Source organism: Myodes glareolus, chromosome 13 (genome assembly GCF_982192425.1).
Source record: "Myodes glareolus chromosome 13, mMyoGla1.1, whole genome shotgun sequence".
Classification (NCBI taxonomy): Eukaryota; Metazoa; Chordata; class Mammalia; order Rodentia; family Cricetidae; genus Myodes; species Myodes glareolus.
Window position 1 is genome coordinate 36,385,468 of NC_142038.1, and position 20,983 is coordinate 36,406,450.

The following is a 20,983-nucleotide window of genomic DNA, read 5'->3' on the forward strand; positions in this document are numbered from 1 at the left end:
TGACTTTAAAGTACCAGAGTGAATCCAGACACTCAGACATTAATGTTTAACAACCCACGGGAATGGCAATTTGATTCCCAGAGGGATAATGTTTCAGGTATGATGTCTTAATTTTCAGGAGTTCAAATGTTGCATTGCAAGCAATTTTTTTTTACTATGTTACAGGATACTGCAAGTACCAAGACAGATCATAGGAAATCATCCAGTTTTTGTGTGCAGAACAATATGATAGGACGTCTGTATCAGACTAAAGGTAAAGAATAAATTCAAGAATTTTTCTTTTAATTGCTAAAACTAATAGTTTTGAATATCACATCACAGCGCTAACTGCTTGTAGCAGCATTCACCAACACTAGTTAGCCTAGAACCCATAAGTGTGAATGAGCATCTTGTGAGTATTCAAAAAACCTTTGTTGATTGAGAGATCCATGTTTCCTCCAGTCTGATTGCCTAGACAATTTTAAGTATAATTATGGATGTTGTAAACAGACCTCCATGTGTGTGTATGGTGGGGGAGTAATGAGGGTTCATTAACTATGATTAATGACTTAAGTGTTTAAATCTAATTTTATTATTCAGGAAGAGGACAAGAAAAATATTTCCTGTTATAAGGTCTGAACTTTGTTTTCCAGAAACATTGTTGTATGAATAGTAATTCTTGATATTATTGCAGTGACATTAAATAGCACTTTACAAGAAAGAGATGGTGTAAAAAATATATCATCTTTTTGGGTTATAGAAAATAGGACATAATTTTATACTATAAACTGATTTGAAATCTCAGACTATCTTTAATTCTGAATTATGAAAAAAGTCTCTTAGTCAAACAAAAGAGGAAATTTTCAGATAACACAAACTAATTTAAATAAACAACCCCAGCTTCTACAAACAACACATTTATTTAGAAAAATAAACTGAAAAAAATGCTGTTTGTTTGATACATTTTCCAAGGAAACATAGAGATGATTATAAAATTGTTATATGTCAAATACAAATTACAAATGACTTTTTGAATTAACAGAACAAACAGAATTAAACATCACTGTTTAGTACACAGTTTCAACTTTTGAATATTAATGACACACATATATATAAAACCCTTTTGATCTCATTCTCATTCATTTGACCACAATAATGTTTTCTTTGTAATTTTACAGTTTTGTTCAGAAACAAATTCAGTTCTTTATGTAAGTAACTGACTATTTGTTAATTAGAAATTAAAAGGGGAACTCATTATCTTGATAATTATCAAGTGATCCTTTTTGGATGCCTTCAAGAAACTGCTTCTTGTGGTCTCCAAACTGGTGGGATCATCTGTGCAAATACCAGAACACTTCCTTACCCTGAATGGAAGCAACTGTGCAAATAACAGAAGTGCATGGAGAAGTAATCAGTGTAAAGCGATTTCCCCTCTCAACCAATATGAGGTGGAGGTTGTAACACTGGAATTTTTCAAACAATTGGGGCCAATGCTGCTATCCCTTATGGCTTTGAGGGTGGATGTACTGTGGCCCTGTTCCCATCTGCAAACTGCAACATTCCTCCAAATCCCATCCTTGTGATGTTCCTGCTGGTTCAGTTTTGGTTTTGTCTGAATTTGTTGAAATGAGGAGTAATTCTCATTTGAGATACCTCCTGTCCATAACTTTCCATCTCTTAAAATGTTAAACTGATGTATAATTGAATAACTTCATTGATGAAGTACTTTTTTTTTCTGGGCAGATTGATATCCAGGAATATTGATTTTCCATTGTGAAATTAGATTGTTTGATTTTGTTTATCTGTTGGCTTCTTTAAAACTTAGTCATTTTCATCTAGGTGTTGTATCTTCTTGGTAATCGTGAGTGAAGATATATTAAGGCTGTGGCATTTTCTGCCCACCTGGCTCTGTGCATGGCTGTCAGGCAAGAGGCAGGTGATATTATGCAGATCATCCCATTGGTCACTTGTGCTTCAAAGGCAAAGTCAGCTTCTCTGACAGGGTCAGGCTCCTGGTTACACTGAAATTAGATCTGCCTCGAAATTTCAAGGATCAGTTTGATGTAAGAAAAATGAATCCACATGCCTCTAAATAAAGGTATTCCTTCCAACCTGATAAAGCTGTTAGAGAGAAGAAAACAAAAGACAGGCAATCATTTCAAAACCAGTTCAAACAGTAAGTATAATTTAATAAAGACACAATATAAATTAGAAATATGTATTAATTTAATATACTATGTAATTTTAATTTAAAATTCCTTGAATTATCATTTGTTTAAATGTTATATGTATATTAAGATTATTGAGTAAAAACAATTTTATAACTTAATTATCAAATTTTAATAGTATAATGCTTATTTTTCAAGCAAAAGATTTCTTATCTTTATTATTTTTTAACTTCATGCAATTTTACCCACTTATAAACGTCTCACATTCTCAATAAATTTCTTAAAGGCATTGAAGACAAACTTTTAAAATATATTGCCTCAAAATAATTAAAATAACTCTTTCCATTGATACTGATATTATCTTGAGCAATGAGCAAAGTTGTGCTGAAAGACCTGGATAAATCCAGATCCCCCTAACTGGAAAATAGAGCCAAAAATCTAGCAGGAAGAGGAGAATCAGAAATCTAAGATTAGCCAGTTCCAGGGTTCCAGGAACTAGCTGAAGACAAAAATAGATTGTAATCTTGAGAGTAATCTTGAGAGACAAAGAGATTCCCCCTAGTAATTAACACCCCCTAGTAATTATCACTGAACAGGAACTAGCTGATTAATGATCTTGAGAGGCAGGGAGTTGCCCCTTTGTAATCATCACTGGAATTTTCAGAATTTTCTGTGACACCCTCCCTGCCCCCCTTTCGGATTACTGGGCTGTGTGGTTTCTTCCTATAAAAACTACTTCTCCCGGTCACTCAGGGTCGAACTCTTCCCCTGTGTGGGTTATGAGTCTCGGCCCCAGTGCACTGGTCCCCGTCTTGTCGTCTTGTCATTAAACTTCGTGTGATTGCAGCAAGGACGGTCTCTCGTGAGTTACTGGGGGGGAGGGGTTCGCGTCTTCCCGAGGCTCGAGTGAGAGTCTCCCCAAATTGGGAGTTTTTCAGTGCTTTTGGAACGCTTAGTGATATAAAATACTGTAATTTATGTACTTTAAAAACAGCATCCAATTGGCTAAAAATTTGCTCCTAGAAAGCAGAACTGTTTAAGAACTACCTTTGTCTTCTTCGCAGGTATCTGCAGTACTTAAAAACAAGTATTTTTAAAGAGTTTATGTCCATATTTTTTATTGATGAATGTGTTTATGGAGAAGCAAAAATGAATGACGCATGAGCATAATTCTCTACCTTCAGAGCATTTAATATTACTTGATCTGAAAGTGTCTGTGATCTTTTCTCACAGATATGACATAGAGAATACTCACAACATTAGGTCCAGATAAAAGTGTTTAAAATTGTATCATGATTGATTCATTAATTTTAGTAGAGGTAAGTGTAGGCCCATATTTCATACTGGTGTAGCAGCCAGGCTCTGAAGCCCTTGGGCTGATCCGAAGAGATCATGTAGCCCTGCAGACAGGTTGTCTCTGTCTGACAAAGGTCAGGATGTTGGCTGCTCCCTTTGTAATTTAGAGGATGCCTTATAGAGATGCTAATTCAAGCCTACATGACAGCACACTCAGCAGACAGGTAGATGCAGATGTGACAAAAGGCCATTAACCTGGTTGCCTAGGTGACAGAATGATGTATTTTCCCACTCAATTTATATGTTGATATAAAAGCTATCTGGAGAATAAACGGGGGGGGGGGCGGATCTTCAGGGGAGATCTTCAGGAGGAAGAAGCCTGAGATGCCCTTTTCCGTAATAATGATGTAAGTTGTGTCTGGTTATTCCTTGCACCTCCGTACCAGTCCAGTTAGGAAAAATAGATATCTGTGTTGGAGCCACATGGACTCCAACAGGTAAACTACTATTTTCAAGTTTAATTTTAAAATTAATGTTGTTGTTTGTTCTTCGGTAATGATGTTTTATCCCAGCAACAGAAAAGTAAGATGCCACCCAATCAAGTGTATTTTAAATCCTTTGAACTCATCTGCGAAGCCCTTACTTTAAAATTATTTATTTGAAAAGTAGGGTAGCTCCAGAGTGTATTGAGTAGTCCAGTGTATACACACAAACAAAGGATGGAATTGTTGGCCCTTCCATGGCAAGATATTTACTATGACGTTAGATTGATACTTCCTTGATATTGTTCCACTGTTAGAACAATGCCTTTGAAATTTAAATCCATAAAACTAAAAAGGAAAAACCTAAACAGTCTTTTCTTCCAACTTGGAGATTAAATTTTGAAAATCAATGAATATGATCTAACAGTGTGTTGCCTCTTTGCTCAGGCTCCTCATTAAAGACATCCTATGCAAGCAACAGAAGGCACAGAGAAGACAGTTTAATCCCAGAGCTGCTTCTGAAAGCTAGAGGACAGCTGTCTGAGAGAGAGCACTCTTGAATGTCATGGGAATCTATCTGTTCCATTTTGGTATCATCTCAGAATTTGAGCTTCTATGTATACAAAGAAAACCAACATTAGTTGTTAAAAATACATAAGTAACAGCTTTACAATAATTAGTACTTTGATTTTCTGTGAAATTGAAACAGTATGAAACATGCTTAAAGTTGAATTTCTCTAAAAATATGGATATACAATTCATGTATTTTGAAAAAAGCAAATTAAATGTTCCCATTATATGTTCATAGCTTTGTAATTTAGGAGAGTTTAAAGCCCTTTAGAATTTCATTTTATTGATTTCTTAAATAGTCTACCCAATCTATTCATCATATGTTGACCATTCAAAATATTTATTTTCATCCACCAACAGCAGATGCTGATTTAAGAACCATGAATAGGCCAAAAAATCTTCTGTGCACACTGCCCCCAAGAAGATAATTACTTGAAGGTAAAAAGAGTCTCAGTATTATTTGTACTACAATGTGTAATGAAAGGTAAAAGTGGGAATAGAATTTACAAACATAAAAAACTGCTAATAGTTGGAAAACAAAGACATTTGATATAAAAGAAAGAACAAGGCTAAAGTCACAGAAGGAAGGCGATATTTGGTGCCTCCAGTATTTTACAGAAACAAAGTAGGGCCTTTTTACCTTAAACCTTACATAATATAGAATTTAAAGAAGAAAGATCAAATATTGTTTGGAGATTCAGCAGAATTCCGGCTGCCCTTCTTAAATAATATGGCAACAGGAATAAGACATGTCAAAGAATCTTTAAAAAGAGAGAGGCTGAAAAGGGTGTGGCAATATTGAAAAGGTGGGGGAGAGGGAATATATAATTGCATATATTAATTATATATTTCATATTATTAATTAATTATATGTTTTATATTGCTAATTGATATATATTAATTAATATAATTAATATATTAATTGCCAAAGAAATGTCCACGACTTCAATTAAAGGCTTTAAGAAATCACTAGTGTTGCAGGTGTTTTCTCGATGACAAATTGAGGAGGGCAAATAGTCTCCTCCTTTTCACTTCATTCAATTGCTGCCCGCTGAAGAGAAGAGTCAGCATGGTTCTGAGACTCATGTTTCTACTGTTTTGGGAAGAAGTTCATGGAAGTCGATGTGTGTTTTTCAGTTCTCAAAAGCCACAAACTGAAAGCGATAAAATAAAATAATAAAATTCTAAACATTCAAACCCACATTTTGAATTTGCTGATTGGAATCTAAAATGGGCTATTACAGGATACGTTTCTGTTGTCCTAAGTTCTAGAGTTAGTTATCCATACTGTTTGATTGGTGGTATTATTAGGCATCATATTGCCATGTTCAATTCACTAATATCAAGCTCAAATATTTGTTCCCCTGGAGAAAGGCCCTAAACTGTATTGTTTATGTTTTCAAATTCTATGTCATAAATTTCCATTACTATAAATTTCAAGATCCCAAAATTTTAAAATATTCACTCTGTACTTATATTTAAGTATCTCCTTTAATTATGGAGGTATGCAATGATGCTCTTTGACATGTTAAATGATGACATGCCAAATATATTTGCTGAGTCCTGAAATAATGAACAGAATAATTGTACCCATCAAAAACTGCGGTAAACAAATGTGAAAGAAGGTGCCGATGCGGGCCTGCTTTTTGACCCTTTCTTGAAATCAGTGGGTTAAGGGCTACATTCCTCTCCAATAGGTTATGCTTCAAAACAATTAAGGTTTTTGGCTGTTCAGGTGAAAAAGGTTCAAGTATTTCAAGGGCTTTAAAGCTTTCCCACTCTTGCAATTTTCTTCCAGATCCAAATAAAAGATGCAAATTATGAACTGTGCTACATAACTGAAGCTTTAGGTCATTAGATGTCAAATTAATTAATTTATGTAAGTGTACTTTACATGATTTTCATGCGGTAAGTACAGCACAATTTAAAGAGGGCCGAGACAGCAAGATAATTAAGTGAGAATGCAAAATACACAGAGATTTATTTAAAGAGAAATGCTTCAAAATTTATGTTTCTGAACTTTGGCATCGTTTTTGAACTTTCCTTCCTCACAATGTATATACATTATATGAAATTATTCAAAAAATTTTTTTATCATTTTTTATAAAATACATTTGAAGCTGATAAATATTTAAAGAAATGCATGATATATGCATTCACAATATAAAAATATACTTAATCATGGTTCAATATGCAATATATCTTCTTTCATTGAAAACATAAGGATGAAAACACTAAAGTCATTTCTTTTAAAAGAAATTTCTTATATTTTTGTTTGTTAGCCTAGTGTTTAACGACTGAGTCATCTCTCATCGGACAGAAGACTGATATCCAAAATATACAAAGAACTCACAAATTGATCATCAAAAGAACAAATAATCCAATAAAAATATGGAGTACAGATCTAAACAGAGAACTCTCAACAGAGGAATCTAAAATGGCTGAAAGACACTTAAGAAAATGCTCAACATCCTTAGTCATCAGAGAACTACAAATCAAAACAACTCTGAGATTTCATCTTACACCTGTAAGAATAGCCAAAATCAAAACACTGATGACAACTTATGCTGGTGAGGTTGTGGGGTAAAGGGAACACTCCTGCATTTGCTGGTTGGAGTGCAAATTGGTACAGCCTCTTTGAATATCAGTATGGCGATTTCTCAGAAAATTAGGAAACGAGCTTCCTCAAGACCAAGCAACCACTTTTGGGTATATACCCAAAGGATGTTCAAGCATACCACAAGGACATGTGCTGAACTATGTTCATAGCAGCATTGTTTGTAATAGCCAGAACCTGGAAACAACCTAAATGTCCCTCGACCAAAGAATGGATAAGGAAAATGTGGTACATTTACACAATGGAGTACGACATAGCAGAAAAAAATCCCACAGAGAGTGTTGAAGAGGAAGGGAGAGAAAGGGAAAGAAGGAGAGAAAATGCATAGCTCAGTAAAATCAATATAAGAAATTATACACACACACACAGACGCCTTGTTCTTTCTGGAACTTTAAAAATAACTAAAAAGCATAATGTTGTCACTAAATTCAATACAGCAAAAAGAAAATACCTATTATGAGCTAGAGAATATGCTAACTGTGCAAAAGCATGAGATTCCAATTCCACTCAAAGCAGACTTAAGCACTAGACACTTTACTCATAGGTTCACTAACCTATAAAACAAGTTTCTTCATTTTCCCATGTGTGGAAACTCCAATCAAGAGAGATTAAATTCAGATCTGCCCTACGATTTAGAAATCTATGACTCCCACCCATTTCATGTGGTCCTAAAACTGTACAATGCACAGTTAGGGTAGAAATAAAGGACATAATTATGTAAATAAATATAATTATAAGTAAGTATAAGTAAACACTAATAAAGACTTAAATATTAATTCTCTCTATATTTGTAGAAAACATTTGTCAATCCTTGATTAGACTTCTTGAGAACTTATGTTTTTAAGAATCACAGTATTTTCACAAACAGATGGAATGAGATTAAAATTACTGAATGAATGGTACTCACTTTGCTGCATATATATATATATAGGTATATATAAATAAGTATCAATAAAATTTTCTGTCATATTTATTCTTATTTATAACTATCACTGCAATTTAGACATTTAAAAATATATTTTGTAAATTTTTATTGGTATCATAAAATTTCTACTGAATTTCTAATTATTGTAATATGTAGCCATTGCATTATTCTTTCTTGTTTCTTCTAAAAATTTTTGTTAATTTTTAAATCAATATTAATAATAATGTTGATGGATATTGAAAACTGTCCTTTTTTTCAGAGAATAGGCCATTTTACTCTTATTTTATTGTTTAATGTCTCAAATACAATGTGAAATAGTATAAATAATTTTAAAAGTCTCATAGAATCATCTCATGTCTTTTATTAAAATCTTTTATTATTAAAATAATAAAATCATCTCATGTCTTTTATTATTAAAATCATCTCATGAATTTTAGTTAGAGGAAAAATTTAACTAATTATATTCAATAATTAATATATTAGTTCCAATGTTTCTTAAAACAATTTTGGTGATTTTAATTTTTTATAAATTGTTTTATCTATATTAAAACTAGAGTTATTCTCTGATTTTAATTTAAGTTATTAATACTTTAATAATTTACTTTTATTAAATCTTTAAGAATTTCATTAATAACTTGATCAAATTAACTTCTTTAACTCCTTCTAGATTTATTCTTCTTTTTTGTTTTTTAAGTTTATGAAGTTCATCTGTTCAACTACTCTTGAGTACAAGTTTATAATGTTAAGTACAAAGGGTACCTGCAGGAGGAACATAGAACAGATAACTTTAAAATACAATTATAACACCAGTGTACTTCAGAATGGTATCTTTGATTCTATTATTTTACCTTGACAGAAATTAGAAAGTTTGATAGAAGAAAGAAGTTCGGATAATTGCCTCAATACAACCATTTAGGAAGAAATAATAAAGATATGTAAACCCCTTGATAGTGGAAATTGAGTTGAACCTCCTTGATTAAAGACTATCTCATACATTTCTGGGAAAAAAGTACTTAGGGAACATGTCACCAATTTGAAAACAAAAAAGCATATGGTGAGCTATCTAGGTAAGGAAATTAAGGAATCCAAGCACAATTTTTATACATTATATGCTATTTCCTTTTGACATATTTGTTATGTTCTATATTTTGTCCTTGCTTGCACCTCTATTGTTCTTTCCCAAATTAAGTTTGCTTTAGGTGTTATGTGGATATATAATATATATTGAATTACAAACATCAATAAATTAGGAAGATCAGTTTAAATGGTCTCTTTTTGTAATATTTCTATTAAGTATTTCCTTTAGACAAAGCATTTAATTTCATGCTTCACAAGCCAGAACAATGAGGAAAACACCTTAAAATGTTTACTTTAAATTGAACAAAATTATATTGCTAATTCTAGCAATCATGTTCTTAGTTGACACAAGTAATTTCTTCTTATGAATTAACGGTGTCATTTAAATTAGCATGTGGTGTTCTGATGGCCACTTTGCTTTCTTGTTCCCAGAAGCAATGTTGGTTCTTACCTTAGGAAGCCTCGTCCATTAGCAAGTCAAGTTAATGAACTCTGTGTTAGTGTTTGGTGTGTTGAGCGTATTTAATAAGTGCCACAATATAAGTTTAAGGAGATGTTTAAGGTTTTCAGGTTAGATGGACATTTTCTGAAGAAATAAAATGTGTAAGATCCTGAAACTTCATGATCCTTAAAATTTCCCCTTAGAGTTGGTACACAGTTAGCTTTCACTCCCATGTTCTAGCATCTTTGGTACAGGAGGCACTCTGCATGCCACACAAGGGGAAACACAACACCAACCTAGCCACAAACACTATGATTTGCAATGGTGTCCTGTCTGCAAAATATGCTATGGCAATCGTGGCCCAAAGCTTATAGGAGTAGCCAACCAATATCTGATTTGTCTGAAGCTAACGCCATGAGATGGAACCAATTCCCAATACTGAACCTGAAACAAGATACCCCAGAGACCTATGGTAGAGACCTTTAAACACTCAGCCCTGAATGGAATGTCTCCAAAACATCCCTTTACCTCAGGGTTCAGAGAACCCTATGGAAGACATAAGTGTGTAAGAGCCCGAGGGATTGAGGACACAGAGGAAACAATGTCCTCTAAGTAACCATGGTCAATGGACTGAGGCAGCATTCATAGGGTTTGTAAGGGTCTGCACCAGATGGGGTCCTAGAACTGAATGAGAACTGGACACATGTCCCTGTCCCTAATCCAGATGCTGTCTCTAATTGATAATCACTTGCAAATGAAAATTGAGTTTTCTCCAAGGGAGTCTCACTGGGGAAAGAAATCTTTATAAGGGTGGCCGGCATGCCCAGAAGAGTGGATGGGGAACAAAAAACGAACTCCGCAGTATTTTTGGAAGTCCCTTGTCTTATTTTTTCTTGTCAAGGTTTTTGTATTTATTATATTTAAATTGATTATATGTAATAAACTATATATATTTATATATACATATAAATATATATAATGTATTATATTTTTTATATATTTCTCTATTTTCATGCTATAGGTCCTTTGTGTGTATATTTCGGATTCCAGTTTAGCGTTTTTAATGAATTCCCGGGTGTGTGAATTAGTGGGTCTCTGAGGGCCTCTCAGTTTCTTGTGCCTTTTTGTGGGCTCTTTTTCTTTTGTTTTCTTTTGTTTGTTTGTTTTACCCTATTCCAATGTGTCAGTTTTTGTTTAATCTTACTTTCTTTCATTTATTATTATCCTATTAGAAGGCTGTTTACTTTCTTTTTCTCCCTTTTAAGATTCATTATTTATATTAAGACTATAAGTGCATGTACAACTTTATACCAGAAGAAGGCATCAGATCCTACTGTAGGTGGTTGGGAGCCACCATATGGTTGCTGGGAATTAAACTCAGGACCTCTGGAAGAGCAGCCAGAGCTCTTAACCTCTGAGTCATCTCTCCAGCTGCCACCTCCAGTTTACTTTCAAATTAGAGACAGAAAGGCGGTGGATACTGATGGGAGGAAAAGTGGAGAGGAGTTGGGAGGAAGAGAGGGAAGAGAAACCATATTCAAGATATAATATTTGGGAAAAATCTATTTTCAATAAAAGGAAAAATATTTTAAAAATAAAAAAGATCATTATTTCCAAATAACAGAAGAAACTACAAAATTTGGAAAAGCTAGTAAAAATGAGAAGAACTCTGTGCAAGATAGATAATTTCTCAAAAAGTGTTCATCAGATTTAGCAATTAGTGAAAAGCAAATTCAAAATACTTTGAGATTTCATTTTATCCCAGTCAGAATCATTAAGATTAACAAAGCAACGAACAGAAAATGCTGGCAGGATGTGGGGAAAGGGCAAGTTTAGGACTCTGTCAGGGAAGAAGGAGAATTGGAATCATGCCCAGGAGAGGCGCACGTTTCTCCGTACCCTCATGATTGTCCCTCCCATCTTCAAGCTGAACAGAAATTCAAAGAGGAAGTTATTAAACACGAGGCAGCGGATAGGGTTTTCTACCTCAAATGCCTGGGGCAAAGCAAAACTTGCTTTGAAGGATAGGAGCCTCTGAGACAGTGGTCACGTGGTGGCTGTGTGGACGCCAGCGAATTGACCTTCCAAGTATAGCTAAGTGGGTTATTGTATCTTAACCACTTCAAGTCTTCCCTTTGAAATAAAAAGTAACATCAAGTCCCTTTTGTCGCTTATTAATATTCTGTATGGTTTCTCTTCAAACCCTAAGCCATAGAACAAGACACAGACACATTCGACAGGCATAAGGACTTCTCAACATATTTTTATCAAAATATGTTGTTTATTGTTTATCAAATCATTATTTTTGCTCATTTAATAAGCAGAGTTAAGATGATCTTGCACTGAAAAAAATCATAAATTAAAGTAGCATCTAGTTCACAAACTACAAAAAGAGAGCTGTTTGTCTTTGACATTTCAATATCTGAAAAACAGAAGCATTAAAGAAAACCCTTGAGAAGATTAGCTTTAGATATAAAGTATAAAAGAACGTATAGAAGCTGGATAATCTATGGAAAAGATTCTATTGCTTTTATTGGTATCAGAAACAGTTTCTTTTAAGCATAGTTGCACTATTGGAGTTTGGAATATGGTAGCTTCCATGAATCCTGGTATCTTGGTGTACTGAATAATTGAATGTGAAAAAAAAAGTGACTTTGAGCAAACATCCTGAATCTCTCCTCAAATTTACCTGCATTGTATCACACTGGTTTATCTGTTAATGCTTCAGTGTTAGCCATGTCTTCATTTTGCATAAATGTAATGTATAACCCATTTCTCTAGTTCTTCATTTTGTCAAGTAGTTTTCTATGTTAAATATCTCAAGTGCACACAAACACTTTTTTCTTCTTATTTCATTTGTTTTAAAAGTCTGAGTCCTGAATTTATGAGAAGGCCCAGGAAAAAAATATTTTCACTCTTCTGAAATATGTCCTATAGAAAAAAAAATCAGTTTGAACAATAAAGGTTTATCATTTATTGTGACAGTAGATTTAACTTAGGAGAAATTAGTCTTTGTGATATGATGAGAAATTATGTTTTATGAACATTATCATTCAGAGACAGAGATCCTCATCAGAGCAATGGGCTGAGCTCCCAAGGTCCAGAGGAAAGACACAAGGAGGGAGAAGACCAGCAAGGAAGTCAGGACCGCGAGGGGTTGGTCCACCAACTGAGACAGTGTGCCTGTTCTAATGGGAGCTCACCAAATCCAGCTGGACAGGGTCTGAATGAGCATGCGATTAAACCAGACTCTCTGATTGTGGCTGACAATGGGGGCTGACTGAGAAGCTAATGATAAAGGCCCTGGGACTTGTTTTGACAGCATGTTCTGGCTTTTTGGGACCCTAGTCTATATGGATGCACATTTCCCTAGGCCTGGATGTAGGGGGGAGGTCCTTGGACTTTCCACAGGGCAGGGTTCCCTACCCTCTCTCAAGCAGGGTGTTATAGGGAGGAGGGGGTATGGGGGAGTGGGAGGGGATTGGGAGGAGGGAAGGAAGTGTAAATATTTGAATGGAAAAATAAAAATAAAAAATAAAAAAATCAAGCAAACAAAAATCTCTTAAACTCTCATCTCTGACCTATCTAGAGATACCTTGTCAGTCACTTGCAAAGTTATTTATAAATACTATGATTAAATATAAGAGGCATATTCACTGATAAAAGAGAGTAGATACTTCAACAACAGCCATATTTTTCTCTTCCCTTTTAAATTCCTGGTAAAAAATATTACCTTGAAAGATAATTTCTGGAAATACTTATTGTTTCTATTTTATGGGCATTCATTATTAAATGTTCGAATGACTTCTGATAATTAAATGAAAATTTCTGTTGTTTAATATTTCCCCTGGAGTATAGGGATATTGGTATGTTTGGCTTATATACAGTTCTGTAGAAAGAAATTGAGAGCATAGGTACAAATACATTTGCAGTGCTCAAATATTTTCTTCCAAAAAGGAAACATTCAACAACTGTAGTTTCAACAGATCATCCTCCAATGAAGGTCCCTTAGAACTTGATCCTTGTATAATATTCCAGGCTCCCTTGATGCCCCCACAGGAGTTGTCCTGCCTCTTGTGTACAAGATTCCTGCCAGCTATAATAGTAGATCTGCCAAAGAAGTAAGAAGAACCAGGGTTAGTGCCCTGACATCTTTCTTCTGAAGGCATTAAACATTATTGACATATTCTCTATCCTTGTGATCAGTAATAAATACTTTCTCCTATTTAATAAGTTTGTGAAATACAGTGTGGAGAAGGCTCATGGAAACAGTTGAAAATTCATCACCTGAATGTTTTGTGATTTTTTTTTCCCCAGGAGCACAGAAAAGACCCTAAATAAAAACCAGAACCATTACTTCATCATCAGAGAAAGTGAGCAAGTTGGCTATAAAGATGTGAACATTTTCTCTAACTTCTTAGGGGGCTTGTTTGTGTTTTCTCTTCATCCGCGACAGCTCTACTTTCTGAGTGCTTTTGTTAACAACGATGAAACAAGAATTTCACTCACGCTGCAAATTTTTTTTTCCCAAAAGCAACAAACACTTTTGTAGATCCCATATTTCTGTTCCCCTATTTTATATCCTTTTTGTTCTATCACGTGCTTTCTTAGAGAAACAGTTGCGACCTGATTAGCTCTGTGAAATGGATGGCTGAATGTTTTTCCTTTTGGCAAAACACTGTGAAGTTGAGTTAAATCCTAGTAAATCTCATGTTAGCATGTGTGTATTAAACTACATCCCATTGGAATTAAATGTGGCATGCCAAGAGAATGGTAGTATTTTCTTATGGAGAGTACTTTCAATCAAAACAAAGTTAAAAGTTTAATCATATTCCTCTCTCCGTGGTTAATCATTTATGTCAGAGTCCACCCATTTTCCTTTTTAGTTATCACATGACACATATGATAACTATAATCTAAGGTCCTCTCATGCTTTTCCACCAGTAACTGCATTAGACAGAAATAAAATGTTGCTTCTTATGCTCATCTCTATGAAAGCTATTCCTCTTATCTGGCTTTCAAATAGAAGGCATTGAAAGATGTCTTGAGAAAACAGAAATCTAAATTTCACAATTGTTAATTCATTATCATACTATAGTCAAATTCCTTGTCTCTTTTTTTTCACCAAGAATAAGATCAGAATTCAACTACAATTATTCTAACCATGATTTACCTGATAAAAAAAGCTACATTACAGTCTGTAATATCACAGGATTTCTTGTATTATTAAGGTCTCCGGAGCTGAAAGATTAAGGAAAAAAAATAAAACTAAGCCATTTGCCTTTGCCAGATGTCCTATCTAACCACCATTCACTTTTAAAATATATAATGTTGAAAAGAATTACAATGCAGTCAAATGAAATATATTGTATTTCATTTTACTTTTCTTCTCCCCCAAACCATTGCTTCTTTGCCACACATTTCTGAATGATGAGAGCTTATGGATAGGAAAGAGGCCTGGTTCTACACTAGCAAACTTCCTGGAAAAGCTCTTGTGAAAAGAGATACAAAGCTTGCAAATTGAATGTTCCCTGCTGGGAGTTTTAGATGTGCTGCTACAGGAGAGTGTAGGATCCTGTCGGGGTCACCCTTCTTTCAATCTTGCCGCCACTGGGAACTAGAAATTTATGTCTATGTTGCATTAAAAAGCAGGTGACACATTTAAGTCAACTGAGAAACAAAAAGTGAGCCGACTTTGAGGTCATTACACTCGCAGTAATTGCAGACCTCCGTATTCTCGCATTTGCCAGAATGCTTCTGCAATGTAGTCCATTAACACAGCACTGTGTTGATAGAGGAAGTCAATTACACCACTAAAGTGCTAATACCATATCCATAACTGAATGATTCCAACATTGATGAAAATGGTAATGCTTCTTGTGTGGCTTTTAAAACACTTTTGCCCCAAAATGAATTCCAATATATTCAAATGTCTCTTCTTAATTTTAATATTTTTACATGCTATCTCAGTGTAGTCCTGGCTCGTCTAGTGATTACAAGGTAATCCAGGCTGGCCTCTAGTTTGGAAAAATCTGCCGATTTGGGTCACCTTTGTGGTAGAATTGTAGCTATGTGCCACCACATGTAACTTGGTTTCATCTTACTATTAGGGCAATATACTAGGATCATCTATGATTTCTGTATTTTAACATGTATAATTTCTGTTGCATCAATGGACTTTCGACTTTGTTAGATTGCCAGACTTCAGTGTGCTCTGAATAGGAATTCTTTTGAACAGAAAACTTAATATAGCGTGAATTCCAGAAAGACGTCAGAAAGTTTGTTTTCTATTCTTTATTTTTATTTTCTAACCATGCCTATTATTCTTTCTTGTTCTCTAAATCTCACTTTTTAAATGGAGACTCGGGTAATAGCTCATAGAGATATATTCCATGATAAGCAAGGAGGCGGGGAGGAATGTATGAAAATTAAATTGATCTCGTCTGATTGCTCATAATTGGTTAAAACATCATTTGAACTTATGAAAAGTAAATTTTAGTTCTGTATCTAAAATAAAAACAACATCTATTTAAATTATATTGTTTTATGAATTTGGACAGTATTCAACATATAACATTCAATAAATACATTTAGTAACTATTGACCAGTGATTTTTCATTTATGAAAGTTCACTGAAAGAAACTGTTATTACTGATTAAAAAACACTGAAGCATTTTTGCTTTTGCTTTAACCCATGATTTATAGCAAATTTCCCCAATTACTATATTTCTGAATCAAAATTAGGACATTAAATAAAATCTTTTGGGTGCCATTCTTTGTTCATCTATATGACTTAAGACAGCAAGACCTTGGCCCTTTGCAACTATCTTCAATACTGCTATTGCATACATGTTTTAATAATAACTTTATCGACTGCAAGGATTGCAATGTTTTCAGAATACTGATATTATATTGTTACATTTTAAAAAGTTATTTTATATACCTGTGAGAGTGCACATGCATGTCATGACATGTATTTGTAGGACAGAGAACAATTGGTGAGAATCAATTCTCTCCTTCTAGAATGTAGGTCTCAGGGATTGAACTTCTGTGCTTAAGTTTGACAACAGTCCCCTTTATCGTCTGAGCCATCTTGCTGGACTCTACTTTGATGGTTTTTACATATGAAATCTTTAAAATATAATATGGAATTTGAGGTTCTCCATGAAGAAATGACATTATATCTCTTATTTCCAAATACTGAGGCGTTTTAAAACAGAGAAACTGACAGTTAACATATTTTGTGTGTAAAATGAAGAATCACGTGATTCTGTCAAGTTATTTCAGAATCCCATTAATTTATGTTTTCTCCAGCAATAGTTTAGTAAATAAAAATGCAACCTTTAGATATAATAAACATTTTCACTTCTTTCTTTCTGGGAATTCATGGTTTCTACTAATTAACCTGGTCTATACATGCTATTTGTCATGGACACAATGGAGTAAATTTTGACAAAGTTTAGTAAATTGTTAATTTGCATTGCTGTTCATTGCTTTTAGAAATATCTCCTAAAAATACACACATGTGCTATGAATTATTTAGTACAAGTAGAAAGAATAGATAAGATGTTCAAGTACTTAACAACTTTGGAGCAAAAACATGAAAGTAGTAGCTGTGCCTTCTAGAATTGTACAAGAGCCTAAAACTTGATTTGGAGATGACATAGTGGGTTAAGTATTTGGTGTGCAAAAATGAAGATCCAAGTTCACATCCCCCAATATCATGTAACAAGATGGATATAGTACTGTATACTTGTCATTCAAGTGATGGGAGCTATCAATAAGATGGTCCTAGGGACTTGTTTGCCCATCATTCTAGCTAATTATTAATTATGAGGTTTAAAATGTGCCCACATAAAAAAATCAAGTGAGGAGCAAAGAAAGGAGGGGGAGGAAGAGCGAGTGAAGAAGAAAGAAGATGGGAAGGCGGGGAAGAAAGAAGAAAGGAAGACAAACAAAACCTCAAAGACAACGTCCTTATGATGACAGAGTAGTGTTTCGACAACAGGATACACAATAAAGACAAGCAGAGACAGTTGAAGAATTGTATTCACGTAGAACCAAGAGAGAGCTAGAGCTGTCCTCCAGGAGGACAGCAGGAACAACAGGTAAAAGCATGGAGGCATTTGTGAAATCCTGACTGCCTTGCTAGAGCTATAGCAACAACAGTATGTACTGAGGGGACAATTTTCAGTGTGTTTCACCAGAAGGGGGACTGGTGAAATATGCGGCTGCAGGCTATAAAGAACTCAGTGCCAAGGAGCAACAGCTGAGGAGCAGGAAGCTGTTCAATGAGCACATCTGAGTGTAGTACAGAGCTGAGCAGGTGGCAGCAGAAGACAGCTAAGAGGAAGTCAAAGCACGAAAAAATGTACTGAAGAACAAAGGAGTTAAAATTTTTCTGTTTTTTTTTCTTTTTTGTGGTCTGTCTGAATGTATAATAATGCCATTTCCCCAGATAGTTAAGAAAAAAATGTAGCAAGGAAATGTTGAAGAAATGCATTGACAGTTATACAGGATATTATGACAAACACCTAAGCAACATGTATTAAAATGAATATTTAACATGAATATTTAACATATTCTGCTATAAACAATAGAACTATTAATTAAAGTAAGAAATTTGACATCTTAAATCATCGTGTTTCCAAAATGACTTTTACTTTTCATTATTAATAAAAATGAACCAGATGAGAATCTTTAAACTTTAGTTATATTTTTTTTAACAAGTGACACTCTTTGCCAATTAAAGTCAGAGACTATGTAGGGAAATAATCTGTGGAATGACAGTTTTGATCTCTGAAAAGAGCATAATTCTTAATTAGTGCATTAAGTGTGGTGAGATTTTAAATAAATTCAGTGATGGTCATTGTTAGGTCATAAATCTCCTACAGAATTAGTCCAGAAACAAAACAAAACAAACAAACAAACAAACAAACAAACAAAAAACCTCAATGAAATGATTGCTAATGAAATTCTGCTAGGATCAGAAGACCATTGCCAGTCCAGTAGTCATCAGAGAGGCTTCAGCTAGCAACTAATGGAAACAGATGCAGAACCACAGCCAAACATTAGGCCAAGCTGGGTGAATCCTGTAGAAGAAGGAGGAAGGATTGTATAAGCCAGAGGGGTCAAAGATACAACAACAACAACAAAAAAAAAACCACAGAATCATCTAACATGGTCTCATAGGGGCTCACAGAGACTGAACCGCCAACCAGAGAGCTTGCATGGGACTGAATTAGGCCTTCTTAGGTCTTCAGCACATATGTTACAGTTGTGCAGTTTGGTCTTCTTGTGGGGCTCCTAACAGTGAAAACAGGGTCTGTCTCTGACTGCTATTTGCTTTTGGGAACTTTTCCTCCTATTGGGTTTCCCCCTCTTCCAGCTTTATTAGGAGAGGAAGTGCCTAGTCTTACAACAACTTAATATGCCAAGTCTGGTGATATAAATGGGAGGCCTGCCCTTTTCTGAAGAGAAAAGAAGAGGAATGGATGAGTGGGGGGAGAGAAGGCAGGTTGGGGGAAGGAACTGCTAGGAGAGGAGGGAGGGGAAACAAACAAATAAACGTGTCTAAAAGAGAATTCATCACCTGCTATTGTCCTGACCTTTTAAAGAGATGAACATGTGCAAAGTATTTTACCTTGGTTTTCAAGATTATTACCAACATCTTTGCTCCCTAGGGGCATCATATTAAAACTTGACTTCTAATTGAACAGGGTTAGTCATAGAAAATTGTCATCTAAAAAGTCAAAATACAGACTTTCAGTAGTTATTTAGCGCTACTGAGAAATATTTTCTCTTCCAAATAAAGTTATAAAAATCAAGGTTTTATAAAAGTTACCTTTGAGGTTCAAACACAATGATCCTTTTATGTGCGTGATCTGTATAGGAAAGCTGATCTGTTATTTGAGAATAGCTAACTTTACGTACCAGATCTCTTCAGCTATTTTCATTTTTTTAAGAATAAATAATATAAGGAAAAATGTCCAATTTCTACTGTCAGTCAAAATTACGCTGTATGACAATCATTAATATAGTCAACTGTTTTAATTTTTAAAGAAACTAGGAATAAATTTAGGTACTACCTTACTGAAGAAAATGAGCAAAGTTAACACAACAGAATCAAACAGTTAGTAAACTGATAATATAACTTAGGTAACCTCAAATAGTTAAGTTTAAGACTTAGAGAAGGTGAGCAAAAGTAGCAATGCTAGAGACTATTGCAATTCCTGATTCAAATCATTCTGCAGAGTCACTGCAATAAATGGCACATCACTAGAATAAAACCAGCACACCCATGGGTTGACGGCCCAGAAATAAGTACACATAGTTACAGCCATCTCATTTTGTCACAGGTTCAAAAACAAACACTGAAAGGAAAACAAATCGTGTTCAACAAATCAGTGCTAAGGAAACTGTATACACAGTCATAAAAAATTACACCGAATCTTCAATTCTTATCCTGCAGATAATTAAGATTAGATTTGAAGTCACCACAAGAAAACAGAATAAACACATCTATATATAGCATTTGAAATAGCTTTGAAAATAACAGTAGGATTTGACAAATCGGATTGCATGACATTTCAAACCTTCCTCATGGCAGGGGATATATTTAACAGAGCGAAGACAACCTGCAGCCGACAGAAAAGTTTTGTCTGGTCTTTATCCTTCTAAAACATAGGATAAAAGAGAAAGAAAATGAAGTATCAGTCTCCCCGTATAAGCCAGTTAACAAATAGACAAAGCTATTGAGCAGGCATCTATCAAATGAAGCAAAAATGTTCAACAAATATATGAATAAGGGTGTGTGATATCCACAGTCACTTGAGAAATAAAAAGCAAAAAGTGTAGTGCGGGATTTGATCTCAAACCAGTCAGATAAAGTTTACCTAGAGAACAGAAAGTTCTGGAGAGGACTGGGAGAGAAGACAATCCTCATACACTACCAAAGGGAATGAAAAGCCATCGATCGCTTCTGAGGAGGTTTCTCAGAAAACAAATGAACTACCATTTGACTCTCCTGTACCACTCCTGAGTACATACACAAAGAATCTGTTCTTAGGCCTTTGGTTTGCATTTGGGATATCAGGCTAAAGAAATCTTTGAATGCTGGAAACAGCTTAATGTAAGGCCATCCTGGTGGGATGTCTAAATAGAACACTGTGAAAGACCCAGACTGTGGAGTTCTGGCTTGTGGAGTTTCAGAGGGAAATAAGGAATAAAGAACTGAGCTAGAAGCCATTCCTACTACATTTCGGCAAAGGGTTTGCCACATTCTTCCCATGATTTCATAGCTTGAGCACGGTTGAATTAATTTTAAAAAAATAAACTAACTTGGCTGTGGCAATTTCAAGGCAGGATAGCAGGACAGCTCTGCTGTGGTAACTGCTTACTGCTCTTTTCCTGGGATAAACTATCAGA

At 34.6% G+C, this 20,983-nt stretch overlaps 1 protein-coding gene across 1 annotated transcript in view; it reads right to left on the reverse strand.

Annotated features, from left to right (window-relative positions):
- Positions 1-927: 927 nt before the first annotated feature.
- Prr16 (proline rich 16) overlaps positions 928-20,983 on the reverse strand; it is a 284,272-nt gene continuing 264,216 nt past the window's right edge. The window contains exon 3 of the transcript XR_015734705.1: positions 928-2,100. The gene's annotated coding sequence lies outside the window, so the exon portion shown is untranslated. The remainder of the gene's footprint in view (positions 2,101-20,983) is intronic.